The following is a 13,389-nucleotide window of genomic DNA, read 5'->3' as shown; positions in this document are numbered from 1 at the left end:
CTGTTTCTCTTTCTTCTATATTTCCCAGCTCAATCTTAAGCATAGAGAAAACATCTAATAATTTCATATTTCTTAATTGTTGGAATTAGAGGGATACACTAGGGCCCAGAGAGCTCACGGTGCCATAAGGTGTCCCAGAAATGGTCCAAGCCGTAAAAGCATAAAAGATAAATGATTGTTCTGAACCCAGAAGACTCTCATATTTGGTCAGAAAGACCAGGGGCCTCTGAAACTTTCTGAGATGGTAGTAAGAAATATTTATAGCCATAGGCAAAATCTTTTCAACAGATAGCATTAAAAAGAAACTATATTCATTCCAAGTCCTAAGCAGGCCCATGTTTTAGAAATGTTACATTTCAGCTCAGCTGATGAATGGGGCAATATAAATTTTTTCTCGTTGCTGCTTTTTTTTTTCCAAAGTAATGAAATTTGAACTTAAATTCTGGTTCATCGCAATGTCCTGAATTAATCTTATCTAGGATAACGTTGGTTTCTGGGTTGTGCAGAAATTAGCCTAGGAATATTCAGTGCAACTTTTCAGACTCTGTTCAGGGCGAAAAAGGAGGAGAGAACCTAGCATGATTGTGGGATCGCAAAAATATCTTCACCTCCTTTTCAAGCATTTTGAGATGAATGAGGCTCCACATACCTATTGCTAAATAAATTCCCCCTTCACCATGAAACCATCAAATATTTCAAGAGAAATTAAATCCTTTAGACTCTGATTCTTTTACACTCGACTCAACAGAATCTTTTGTAAGAGCAACTTGATAGCTAAGAAACTCCCGGAGCTTGTATTCTTGAAGTAGGAGGTCACATTTTCGCCAGTGCTCATTGCAACTTGAACCGAGAGAAGCTCAAGTTCAGCTTCAAATTTGGAACCCACAACATCGAGTGAGTTATAATGCCGGTAAAATCCGTTCTCCCTGCAGACTCGCTCAGAGGCCATGCTGGGGTAGGATGGACATCTTAGAAAAGCATCTGTTCTGGGAAAGGAAAGAACTGGTAAGCCAGTCCAGACATGTCCAAGGGTCAGGTCACGGGCAGAAGTCAACCCATGCAGTGGCATTCTGGGAAAGCTGAAACGTGGAATTCCGAAGTCGTGTACCCTTGGGCCAGTGTGGGAAAGGGGTGAAACATCAGGGGTTGTGGATGAGGTGAGTGGGTTTTGTGGATAGAGCTCTCAATGAATTTCCCACAGTGAATGCTCACTATATGTGTTCATTCATTCCCTTAACAAATATCTATTTAGTGTGTGCTGTGAACAAACATTGCACAAACACTGGAAATACAGAGGTAGCAAGGCGGAGCCATCCCTCTGTCAAAGATAGACAAAGCCGGACACTGGTTAAAGCAGGAAGGACAGATTTTAGTCACTGATAGCTATTGCAATAGGGAATAGAGTCCAGCGTGAACTGAACTCGGCTTCAGTCTGTACAAAGTTGCTGGTCATTTTAAGAGGAGAATGAGGGAGCAGAGAGGGTAGTGAGTGGGGGCTCAGAAGAGTCATGGAAGTAAAAGATTGCAAAAAGCGGGAGGTTGGTCCCTGTGAATCGCAGCTGCGTTTGCTAACCGGTGTTCTATCAAAGTGAGGCTCCCATCCTCCCACAGAGACTGGGAGAGGCAAGCCCTGTTGACAGGTGTCGGCTGGAATGAATAGAAAATTCGTGAGTTTTCTCAAGCAGGTATTTTCAGGGGGTCAAGGATCATCTTAGGGATGTCGCCTGAAGCTGCTAGAAACTATGTTAGTGTTGGTTCAAATCTATAGGCCGAGGTTGGGCTCTAGTCAAGAAGAGAGCTCAGAGGAACCCAACTGGCGTTTGGTTGAGAAGAGATCTTTGCCACTTCCCTTGTGAACTTCACTTTATCAGGAAATTAGAGAATAACACTTTAATAAAACCCTTTAATATGACTTTACGGTGAGAGTATTTGTTCTGTCCTTCAGATGTTCCTAGCAGGATGAGTGAAGAGGCATTTCGTTAATTTTCTATGAAATTAATTAACTTGGGACATTCATGCAAAAACTACCCTGAGTCAGGTACAATGTGTAAATTGACGTGTTCATTTCATTGTCCTCAAAAAGTCGACCGAGATGTCAGTGGTTCGCCTTTCCCTTTGGCGTACCGACACATGCTGTGTGTCGCATTCAGAAAGTCTCAACTCTCCCAAATCAATGATTCCGACAGGTCATTTCAAATATATAAATACATCTTCTTTTTTCTATTTTGATTTGGACACTTTCAGAACCAACCACTGCCCCAAGTTTTGAAATAACTTCGTAGCTCAATCAGCCACACAGCTCCTCTCTCTCACCACTTTTGTATTTTCAGAGTGGGAAACTCAATCTCAGGGTACAATAAGAATCTGAGCAAAAGTAGAACCTGAGTTCCGGTTCCAAGTCCGTCACACTTCCTCTGTGATACGGGACAAGTCAACCCCTTGGGGCATCAATTTCCTGCTCTCGGCTCAGCAGGACACAATGAGATGTGCCCAGATGGAAAAGTACTGTGAAGATTAAAACATGCCATGTATGTGCTCGTTTCCATTAATTTTATAAACATGCCCTTGTGCATGGAGCACAGAGCCCTGGATTAGGCACTACGGGAGAGGCAAATTATGTGGCAGACATGGTTCCCACCCTTAAGATGCTGACACTCAGTTTGAGTTGATGACATAAGGAACTAAAAATGAAACATGGACACACAGTGTGTTTTTTGTTGCTATAGTTTGTTTTTTCGGGCAAGGCATTGAAAAGAGCATGACTACATTTTTTCCTGTCTTAAGCCTTATATTGGACTGGCTAGGAAGCACATTATATTACATGTGCTACTGTGATTTATTAGAATATGGGATGCAAAGTAAGGTAGTGATCTGTCCATGTATGCACGGAGACCAGCCACCTGCTTCTCCGATGCAGTGCGTGATCATTAGCACTGTGGGCCGTGTGCTGTCTTCCTTGTCAGGGCCTTTGCAGGAATGATGACTGATAGCCTCTGACTGGGGAACATGACTGTTCAGAAGACTTTTCCTCCTGAGAGGCATTATGTGTCCAGAATGTGTCAAAGTCTCTTTTCCCCATCTTTAACCGAAAGGTTCACCTGAGTTATCTGTAAATTTAACAGTGACTGAGGTTCGAAGTCCTGTTCCTCCTCAAGCCTCGTTTATTCTGGCCCCTTATCAATACTCTCCAGAGTTCGGGGCTTGCAGCAATAAAATGGAGCAAAGAGATATTGTCTGCATCTCTATGAGGTCCTTGGCATTCCAGACTGGGGTGTCAGGCTGCCTCCTCCTCCAACCCTCTGCCTCCAGGGGAAGTGACAGCCGAGGACTGAGTCTGGAGCAGGGCAAGGCAGCCTAGGGGACAGGACACTCCGTGCTCCTCTGGTCCTCTGTCTTCCACTATGAGAATCGTTCTGCTGGGAGAAGCATTCACAGCCTATAAGGGCCTTAATAACAAAAAAACTTTCACCGAAAAGCCCAAATTGATGGAAGTCCTAGGCCTGATTTTTCTTTGGTTTGAAATGCATGCTGTTGCAAAGGCTAGTGACCTTCCTTTATTAATGAAACACCTTCAAAATTTCTTTCGCAGTCTGTTGCTGCCATGCCCGACTGAGCAAATCCTGCTCTCCCTCCTTGCTCTCTAGCGGAAGGTCTCAGGACCACACTGGAAAAAGCGAGTGATCAATTAATGATGAAATTGGCCAACTTGCCAATAACAATAAATTGCTTTGTTCTTCCCACAACAAGGATTCCAGCTCAGTGTGTCACAGCCTGTGCCTGAGGACAGAGGATGGGAACCCTGGTCAAAATTAACATAGATGAGCTTTCCTGAGCTTTCATTATGAGCACAATGACAACAATAAGAGTGGCTCGCGTGTCTGTCTTGTCTTTGACAATTTAAAATGTTTCACATAATCTTATGATCAGGTATTTATATTTGCAGAAGAAATACCGTGGTTGTAGTGAAGATTTGGTCAGAGCAGGCTTCTCTCCCCTTTATTGGGTGGATGAGAGTGTCATGGATGAAGATGTAAATTTTAATGTGTATAAAATACTCTGAAGGCAGCAAAACAATGAGAAGACCCACTAGGAATCTGCAGTCCCCTCGAGGAAATAAAATATGCACTTGAAACAATGTGAAAATAAATACAAAACAACATGTCAAAAAAGAAGAAATTGAAAAACAGAGTCCCTATTTTTACTTAATATTTTTGAAATCATAAAATTAATTATTTTTTATTCTCAGGGTAATATTAATTATACTATACAAATTTGAGAAATACATAAATAATAAAGATAAAAATAACGATTAACTGCAATCTACCATTCCAGAAAAAGCAATTGCTTAACATTTTAATGTAATTATTTCCGGTTGTTTTTGTTTCTTTTAAAGCTTATAGACTTTATTTGTAGACAAGTACTTCATCCGTACGCTACTCTTTTTTTAAAAAAAATAATGTACGATAGTGTTAAGTACATTCGCATTGTTGTACAACCAATTCTGATATTCTGAAAAAGACCCATACTCCTTAAAATATGCAATAATTTAAAAAATTTCAAGCAATTAGTAACAAGTAGCAAGCAGGCCAGATTCCAGAGAGTGAATTGTATTCTCGGGCTTCACAAATTGAGACCCTGAGTTCATAGCAGTCCTCTTTTTCAGATAGATTTTTTATTATACTTATTTTTACAAGTAATGTTTTTTCCTAGAATTATGAATTATCCATGCACAGTACAGAAAACTTAGAAAACACCCATTATTATAATACTAAGCAATAATTAATGTTAAATTTTACTGTTTATCTTTCCAGTATTTTTCCATGTAAGTACATGTATACGTGTAGTTATATATGTATACATCATTAATTTTGAATTTCTAAAGACAAAATTATATCAAAGGTATTCCTTTAGGATTATTTTATCAATTATCTCATGAAGGTAAATTTGTATATATAATTTCGTTGCCTGATTTCCCTTTTTAATTTAACATTGTAGTATGGGCATTTAGTGGTTACTTTCCATGAAAAGTCCAGATCGCTTTAAGGTAAAGAAAAGAATTTAATTTATCAGGAAGAGCGTTCTGGAGGAGGTGGCATGCATGTTAGAGTGTCGAGAGGGGCACAGGCCCCATGGCCACCTCATCCACCGCCGCCAGCCCATTGACTGTCTCTTTCGCCGCTCTGGCCTCTGAGGCATTTACAGGTGGCAGGCCAAGTTCAGTGTCTATCATGGGCGAATGGCAAGGGAAAGTTCCATGGGTTGTAGTGAAGTGAGAAATCAGGCTCCCTGTGTCGTGTTTGCTGACTAAAAACGTCCTCTCTTCAGGTTGTAAGATAATGATGCTCTTGATCGCCGAAGGCAGGAGCAGAGAATACTGAAAGGCAAACACCTGCTGCCTCTAGTATTATGTTTCAAGATACACAACAGAATTTAAAATACTCCTTAAAATATGCAATAATTTAAAGAATTTCAAGCAATTAGTAACAAGTAGCAAGCAGGCCAGATTCCAGAGATTGAATTGTATTCTCGGGCTTCACAAATTGAGACCCTGCGTTCATAGCAGTCCTCTTTAATCAGTGATTCATATAAATTGATACATATCACTAATCATTTTAACTAGTAATCACACCGGCTGAAGACAAGCTGAGAGATTCACTATCAGGTTGTCCATGGAAATGGAAGTAGCATGTGTGACTGAGGACATAAAAAATTCACTTACCTTCGGAAACTCTAAATATACAACTTTCTCAGTGGAAAAAGATCGGGGAACTGGATTTAGTTTTGTTTTTCTGTTTCTGTGTTTTGTTTTACTGACTGGCTGAGTGATCTTAGACAATCGCTCAATTTGCTCTTTGCCTTGGGTTCCTTTTCTGTGCAATGAGTTTAATACTTTCCAGTTATATAGTAGGGTGTTTATGAGGCTTGAATTTGATAATAGATTTGGAAACACCTTAACAATTAAAAGTGCAATGTAAAAATATTTTTAACTGGAGGCCTTTATTATACAACAAGCCCATAAAATGGATTGGAAAGTAAATTAAGATTCACCGACTCAAAACTGGTTTTCCGTGTAGACTGAAGTACGTGAATGTTTTATTTGGAAGTATGGAGGAAAAGCTTTCTTGTTGGTACGTGAAAAGTTCTTGTATGTTTACATGAACTTATAAGAAAAATTGAGCATCTTTTCAAAGATATACCACTAAAATCACACGCAATTCAAAAGAAGACAGTTATTCTATATATAACCTAATTTCATATTTTTATGAACATGTTTGAATTTCTATTAAGGCATCTGGTTGCTGCTTGGCACACAGGATGTGCATTAGTTGTGGCCCGTCTCTGGTGCCTAGCTCAGGGTCTGGCACATAGTAGGTATGCTTAATGAATGAATGAATGAACAGTGGTGCTAGATATGGGTTTTAGGTGTTTAGGAGGTAAGGTAGTAGGTTATTGACATCTATTGGAGAAATTGCTATGTACCAGTTAGAGTGCTAGGGCTTCAGCTCCATATGCTATTGTATTTATCAAAAATCCTTGGTAAAATACTCTATTAGCTATTACATGATAATGACTGTTTTTCCAAAAGACAGAAACGGTGGGGGGAGAGTGCAGGCCATAGACTATTCTGTAGAATTCATCCAAACTTTGGGACACACACACATCCAGCTGTGCACCTAGCAAATACATATCTATAAAACGTGCACACACAAACACTAAACACACGCACACATATATTAACATATATTACCACTGCCTGGTTTGCTTATAAAAAACAATAATTTTGAGGTAAGTTTAGAAAGAACAGACCTTCTTGTTTTACAGTTGAAGAGAGATGTTGAGTGGCAGCTTAAGGCAACACAGCAGATTATCTGCCTGACTTCCCCTAGTACTGCATAGGAGGCTGAGGCTGATTGAGGCTGCAGTCCAGGAACCTGGCCTGGTGGATGAGTGGACAGGAGTGATACATCGCTGCAGACCCTGGATATGAGGTCTGAGTCCCAGCAATGGTGGTCCAAAGGATGGAGTCCAAGACCTGGGGGGAAGCTAGGAGAGAATGTTTTAAGAGGCAGATCTTGGAGAGGTCCCCCATATAACACAGAGAGATTGAAGAGAGAGGAAAAGAGAGAACCTTTAACTAGGGACCTGCCACCCGGTCTGTTAGAGGTGCTCAGCTAGCTCGGACGTGGGCAGTATCATACTTAGAGCTTGAGTGTCCTAACTCCGAGGTCGTTTCTGAAGGCCATCATAGAAATCAACACATTCTGCCAACGGGAAACTGTACTGAGCATTTTCCAGAAATACACAACCAAAAGCAAAAGATCAATGTGGTGGACGTTGTGACAGGCACCACCCAGGTCCCCCTTCAGGAGCAGAGGACTCATTTCCCCACAGCAGAAAGACCCCAGGCTGTCAGCCGTTTCCAGGCAATTGTCTCTGCTGAAGCAAAGCCCTTCCCTGGATAGCCGGAATCCAATGGCGGCTCAAATAAGGAGAATAAAGCTATGGCCCCCTCACACCAACTCGGAGCAGCTCTGAAGAGTCAGTCACCCCAGCTTCAGAGCTCCATGTAGGGCTGGCTGGAGACCGCACTGAGACAGCATCACCTTCTCCCTCTACCTATTTCTGCTTCCTTCCAGTCCCTTTCCCAGGGCTGGTCCCAAGAACACTGCTAATAAACACCTGCACACTAATCTTCATCTCAGAGTCTGCTGCCCAAGGGTCTGAGCTGCTTCCCTGGCTCACAAGTCAGCCTGTCTTTCAGGAGACTAGCGATGACTCGGTTTGACAACATGGTGTGAAGGTCTACCTTTAGATTTAAAGAAGAGGTGTGAAGACCAGTGGTGTCCTAATAGGTAAGCATTTTGCTCTGTGATAATACTGTCAGCTCACTTTAAATTTTCAAAGCCTTTTCCACAGGCTTTGATCATCTCAATGACCTTGTGAGACAGGCAGGAAAGGATTTTTTTTGGCCCATTTTACCCATTTGGAAACCAGTGCTAAACTGCGTGTTAGTGACATCACCAAGATTAGTAAGCGGCAGAATAGGGACTTTGAGCTGAACTCTTTTGATCTCTATTTTGCTATTCTTATAAAATATATAAAAACAGGACTGTCATAAAAATGGGAATTCATGGAGACGCCACAAGCAGGGAGGCAGAAGAATCGTTATAACGATCTACTGAAATACAAATGACATGGCAAAGATGTGTAATCGTGGAAAACTGCAGCAATATGAGCATCAGTTGGAAGGCGAGGGTCTCAGAGATGGTGCAGATGGGGGTGGGGTGGGGCCGGTTAAGGATGCTCTCCATTCTCTGAGGTAAAAAATGAAAAGTGAGAGAGACCTGGTGACACTTTCTGCGATCGGTTTTCAAACTGAAAAGCAAGTTTTCTGTATAGGATTTCATGGTCCTGCACGAATCAAACCATTCTTGTCAAGATATTAATTTTTTGATCAAGGATAATTCTATGGTGACACAAATTACACATATATATTTACATATATAATTTTATGTTTATATATGTAATTTTAAACCACAGACATGTATTTTTTTTCCCACCGATCACTTTCTATGGTTTATTGTCCCTCGAACTGTTTTCTAGGCATCCAGTGTTGTAGGTGCATGAACGATTTCCAGTGTGGTCTCAGATCACCTTTATGTCTGAGGTCTGTGTGCTGTAAACGTGCGCCTTGGAGTATGGCAAGCTGAGCCCAAGTGTTCTCGCGGTTTCTTTCCTCCCGAATCTTCCTTTTTGACCCTGAGCTGTAACAGGCATCCCAGGCAGTTTTCTTTGGGGTGTGCCAAGCGCCCCCCTCCCCCACCTGCTCCTCCAGCAGCCGGGCCCATCTCCTGTAACAGACCACAGGGCGCAACGCAACCAAGCGCAACCCAGCGACAGAGAGCAAACAAGCCGTTTTCTGGCTTCCATGACCTGAAGGCGACCACGGAGCTTGGGCACAGGCTCCACATTCCTATTAGGTAATTAGCTGATTGCTGTCGCCTGCAGCCCCAGCGATGCTCTGGGACTTCGGTGCCTGCCCACCTCCACTGCAAACAGAAGCATGTTCTCCGACTTTGATAGCTCCCTGGGTTCCTGTGCAAAACAGCACAGCGTTTCCATAGCGTATTTCTCAACTGCCAGCGTCAGGGAATCACAGACTTAGAGCAACCAATGTGACCAGGTACTATTTCCACATGACATGCAGAAAAATATTCTAAGTAAGACCATTAAATAATAATCCTCGTTAAAACCAAACCAAACCAAACGCAGTCATTCTTAAAAGTGTATTAAAGATGAGGGAAACAAAATGTTTTAAGAGATTAATAATTTGCTGATTAATTTTATTGGATAATTATGCGTCGCTGGTCTTTCTAGAGTAGCACATTTTTGAAATTAAAAATGTCTTTTAGGTTTCAATCCTCCGATATGCACATCAGGTGTGCAGAGAGCTTTTTAGCATGCAAAAAATGAATCACAATATTAGACAGTGTGCTATTTTTTTTATAAGAAAGCAGCCTTTTCTAAAACATTAATCTGTTCCAAAAAGATGCTACTAATTTAGAAGAAATTAGAAGCAGAGTCTACACAGCAAACACCTCTGCTAACGCTTCATTAGTATGTATTTTCACATAATTCAATTAGCCAAAACACATACGCATGCTCACAGTGCTGTTCCCTGCTCTGGGAGTGTCAGCAAGACTTTAAGCAGATCTGAAACAAAATTGCATAAATGGCGTGTAAAGCTCTGTGCATACAAAGATACCTTCAGGGTTCTAATAAATTCATGAAACTTTTTAAAGTATGATTTCCTAGCAGGCAATCACTTTTAATTAACAGGATCACCTACAGCAACACATGTCCTTCAAAAACTTACATTATTTTTTCTTTTTGAATTTCAAAGTTTCTGTAGTAAAAGTTGAATAGCTGAGTAGCTTAACCTCAAAAGGATTCCAGGCTTTTATGACAGTTATAAATCACTGTGGTGCCTTCTTTATAAGAAGAAAAGATTCTTAACACAACAGAGAAAGAAGGAAATCTCTTTTTAGTCATAGCTAGAAGCAAGCATTTTCTCCAAAGGTCAAAAAACTTTTCCTCAGTTAAAGAATAATTTTAAGGACATTGCAGCTACTTGTACAAGTAATCTCTTCTAATTTACTTTATGAATTAAACATTCAATTTCTAGGATTGTGATTTGACATGGGATGGACTCGCCTCTTTCCGCAGCTGGCTTTGTAGAGTCTTTCCTCTTTAGTTTTTAGTAAACATGGGCCATGGCTGAATGTCGGGTCTTACTTAATGAGCCCTTCTCCAGGAGGAAGATGAGACTCTATCTACTTCGCCAAAAGATTCAGTTGAGTGGTTCTTGCCATTTCTTTTTTAGGCCTTTGTTGAAAGACAGAGACATGATTTTAGGCTGTCTAGGGCTAATGGTAAGGTTGGAAAAATCTGAAAAAGAGACCTCACTGATTCTGAGATGAGGGAAGAGGGAGAGACACCAAAAAAACCTGTTCACCTTCCCTCCCTTTGTCCTTAAGGAACAGGGGGGCGGCGGGGTGGGGTGGGGCAGTTGGGTGAGGGTGGATGCCTGGCTCCAACAGTGCCACCTGGTGAGACATCCCCCTCCCCTCTCCTGCATCCCAGCCCCAATGCCCCTCCCCCAATTCCTCTTTCAAACAGGAGGCTCCTTTAGTTTGGTGATGTCCCCAAATGTGAGGGAATAATCAGATGGGAATTTGGGGAGTAAAGAATTAGGATGGTGTCTTCTGCCCTTCTGCAAAGCTGGGAAAATGCCTGCAGGATGGAGACTGTATGGTCAGGACATTGCGGGGAGTGGAGGGGGTGCGGGGAGTGGAGGGGGTGCAGGCAGGTGCAGCAGAATACCCAAGCGCTTCTCTCCACTGCGTAGCACTTCCTGAGGCCAGCCACCGTCACCTCACCTGGGGGACTGCAGCAGCCTCCCTGCCAGTCCTCCTGCCTCCAGGGTTGGTGTTGCTCCTCTCAAACTCGCTATCCACCCCGAGTTCACTCACAGCCCGTGTGAGGAACCAGCCTGGCCAGAGGCTGTATTAGGTGTTCAGGACCCAAGGTCTTTTCCAAAAGGAAATCTGATCGTTGACTCCCAAGCTCAATTCTTTTAATAGTTTTCCACCATCCTTAAGAAAAAAAATCTAAATTCCTTAATTTGGCACAAAACCTTTTCATGATCTTCCCCTCTGCTTATATTTCCTGCCTCAAGTTTTGTCCTCTTTATCAGTCGACCTGATTCCCAGCTATTTTAGATCCCGCCCCCCTCACCCCAACCAAAGGGCCATTTTCTTTGTCAGATTCCCCCTTTCCCCCCTCCCCCAGACATGGTATTTTAGTCCCAGTCTTTGGAAGATCTCTTTCCCCTTTTCCTCAGTTCGAGTCAAAAGGCACTCTGGTTAATACCTACTCATTCGTCAAGCCCCCACTTAAAAATCACCCCTTCACATCCTTTTGGAAGTCTTCTCTAACTCCCCCAAACTGTAGACCCTTCTATGCTCTCTCAGCACAGGCTCCGTTCATTTCAGTGACCCTGCTCATTTCTTCAGCGAACACTTACTGAGCACATACTATGTGCCAGGTACTGTCCTGGGGACATAATGATGAACAAGACAGATCAATGTTCTAATGGAGCTTATATTTTAGTGGAGGGAAATAAACACAACATAACGTTCAAATAAATAAGTAAATAAGTAAATAAAGAAGGCAGTTACTGAGTGTGGTCACTGTGGTGGGGGAAGTGTGGCCGCTTACAGTGGGCGTTTGAGGTAAGGGGTCTCTGTGAGGAGAGCGCATCTGAGCTGAGGTGTGAGTAATGAGAGAAGCCAAGCCAGCCAATGAATTTCTAGCTAAAGTTCATTCCATATGCAAAAGAAGGAAAAACAAGCACAAAGTCTCTGAGGTGGAAGCAGGTAGGGGTGTTCAAAGACAGAAAAAAGCCAGTGTAGCTGTTGTCTACCAGGCCATGTGACCTGTCTTCATCCAGGGTCCTGTTAGCCAGCCTCTTTGGCTCTCACACTAAGCGGTGTGTTACAGCTCAGTCTTTACCAGAAATAACGTTGTCATTTTGGCCTCCACATGCCATTCCTTTGTTTTATTTCTGTTTATTTGGAACTAAGCAAGGTACAGAGCTGCCATTTATCGGGCCCCTCAGAGACTTCGGCATTAGTCAGAATGTGTGCTGTAAATATTTTTTCCACTGTAGTTTGTTTCTTTATATAATTTATGGTGGTTCTTTTCCATGTAGGACTTTTTATTTTTATATAGTCAAATTTATTTTCTTTTATGGTTTCTAGGTGTGGGTCAAAGTTAAGCTTTTCTCATTCTGAAATTTTAAAAAGTGTTCACTGTTTTTTTAAATAAAGACTTTTTTTTAGAGTGATGGTAGGTTCATAGCAAAATTAAGAGGAAGGTACAGAGATTTCCCATGGACCCCCCTGCCTCTACACATGCCCAGCCCCCCATGGTTATCGCCCAGAGTCCATAGTTTACATTAGGCTTCACCCTTGGTGTTGTACATTCTATGGGTTTGGAAAAATGTATAATGACATGTATCCATTATTATAATATCATATGGAGTATTTTCATTTCCTTAAAAAAGTCCTCTTTTTTTTCTAGTACTTTTAAAATTTCATTTTTTTTACATCTAGACCTTCGATCTATCTGGAATTTATTTTTGCTGTAAAATGGTAGAGATCCAATTTAATTCCTTTTTTCCCTACCTTTATTAAGGTATAACTAACAAACAAATTTGTAAGATATTTAAAGTGTACGACGTGATGATTTGATATATGTCTACATTGTGAAAGGATTCCCCCCATCATGTTAATTAATTAACACATCCGTCACCTCATAGTTGCCTTTTTTTTTTTTTTTTGTGAGAATACTTGGCTTCTACTCTTATAGCAAGTTTCGATTATACAATACAGTACTATCTACTATCGTCACCATACTGTACATTAGACCCCCTGAACTTACTCATCTTATATCTGAAAGTTTGTACCCTTTGACCCACCTGTCTCTATTTCTGCTAACTTCCAGCCTCGGTAACCACCATTCTATCTGTTTCTATGAGTTAGACTTTTTTTTTTCTTTTTAAATTTCACATATAAATAATACCCTGTACTATTTGTCTTTCTCTGTCTGGCTTATTTCTCTTAGCATAATACCCTCCATGTTGTTGCAAATGGCAGGATTTTGTTCTTTTTAAAGGCTTAATAATATTTCATTGTGTATATACACCACATTTTCTTTATTCATTCATCTGTTGATGGATACTTAGGTTGTTTTTATTTCTTGCCTATCGTGCATAATGCTGAAATGAACATAGGAGTACAGATATCTGAGCTAGTGATTTTGTTT

The sequence above is a fragment of the Pteropus vampyrus genome, unplaced genomic scaffold (genome assembly GCF_000151845.1).
Source record: "Pteropus vampyrus isolate Shadow unplaced genomic scaffold, Pvam_2.0 Scaffold98, whole genome shotgun sequence".
Lineage (NCBI taxonomy): Eukaryota > Metazoa > Chordata > Mammalia > Chiroptera > Pteropodidae > Pteropus > Pteropus vampyrus.
The sequence above is the reverse complement of the archived record's forward strand: the minus strand, read 5'-3'. Positions refer to the sequence as shown.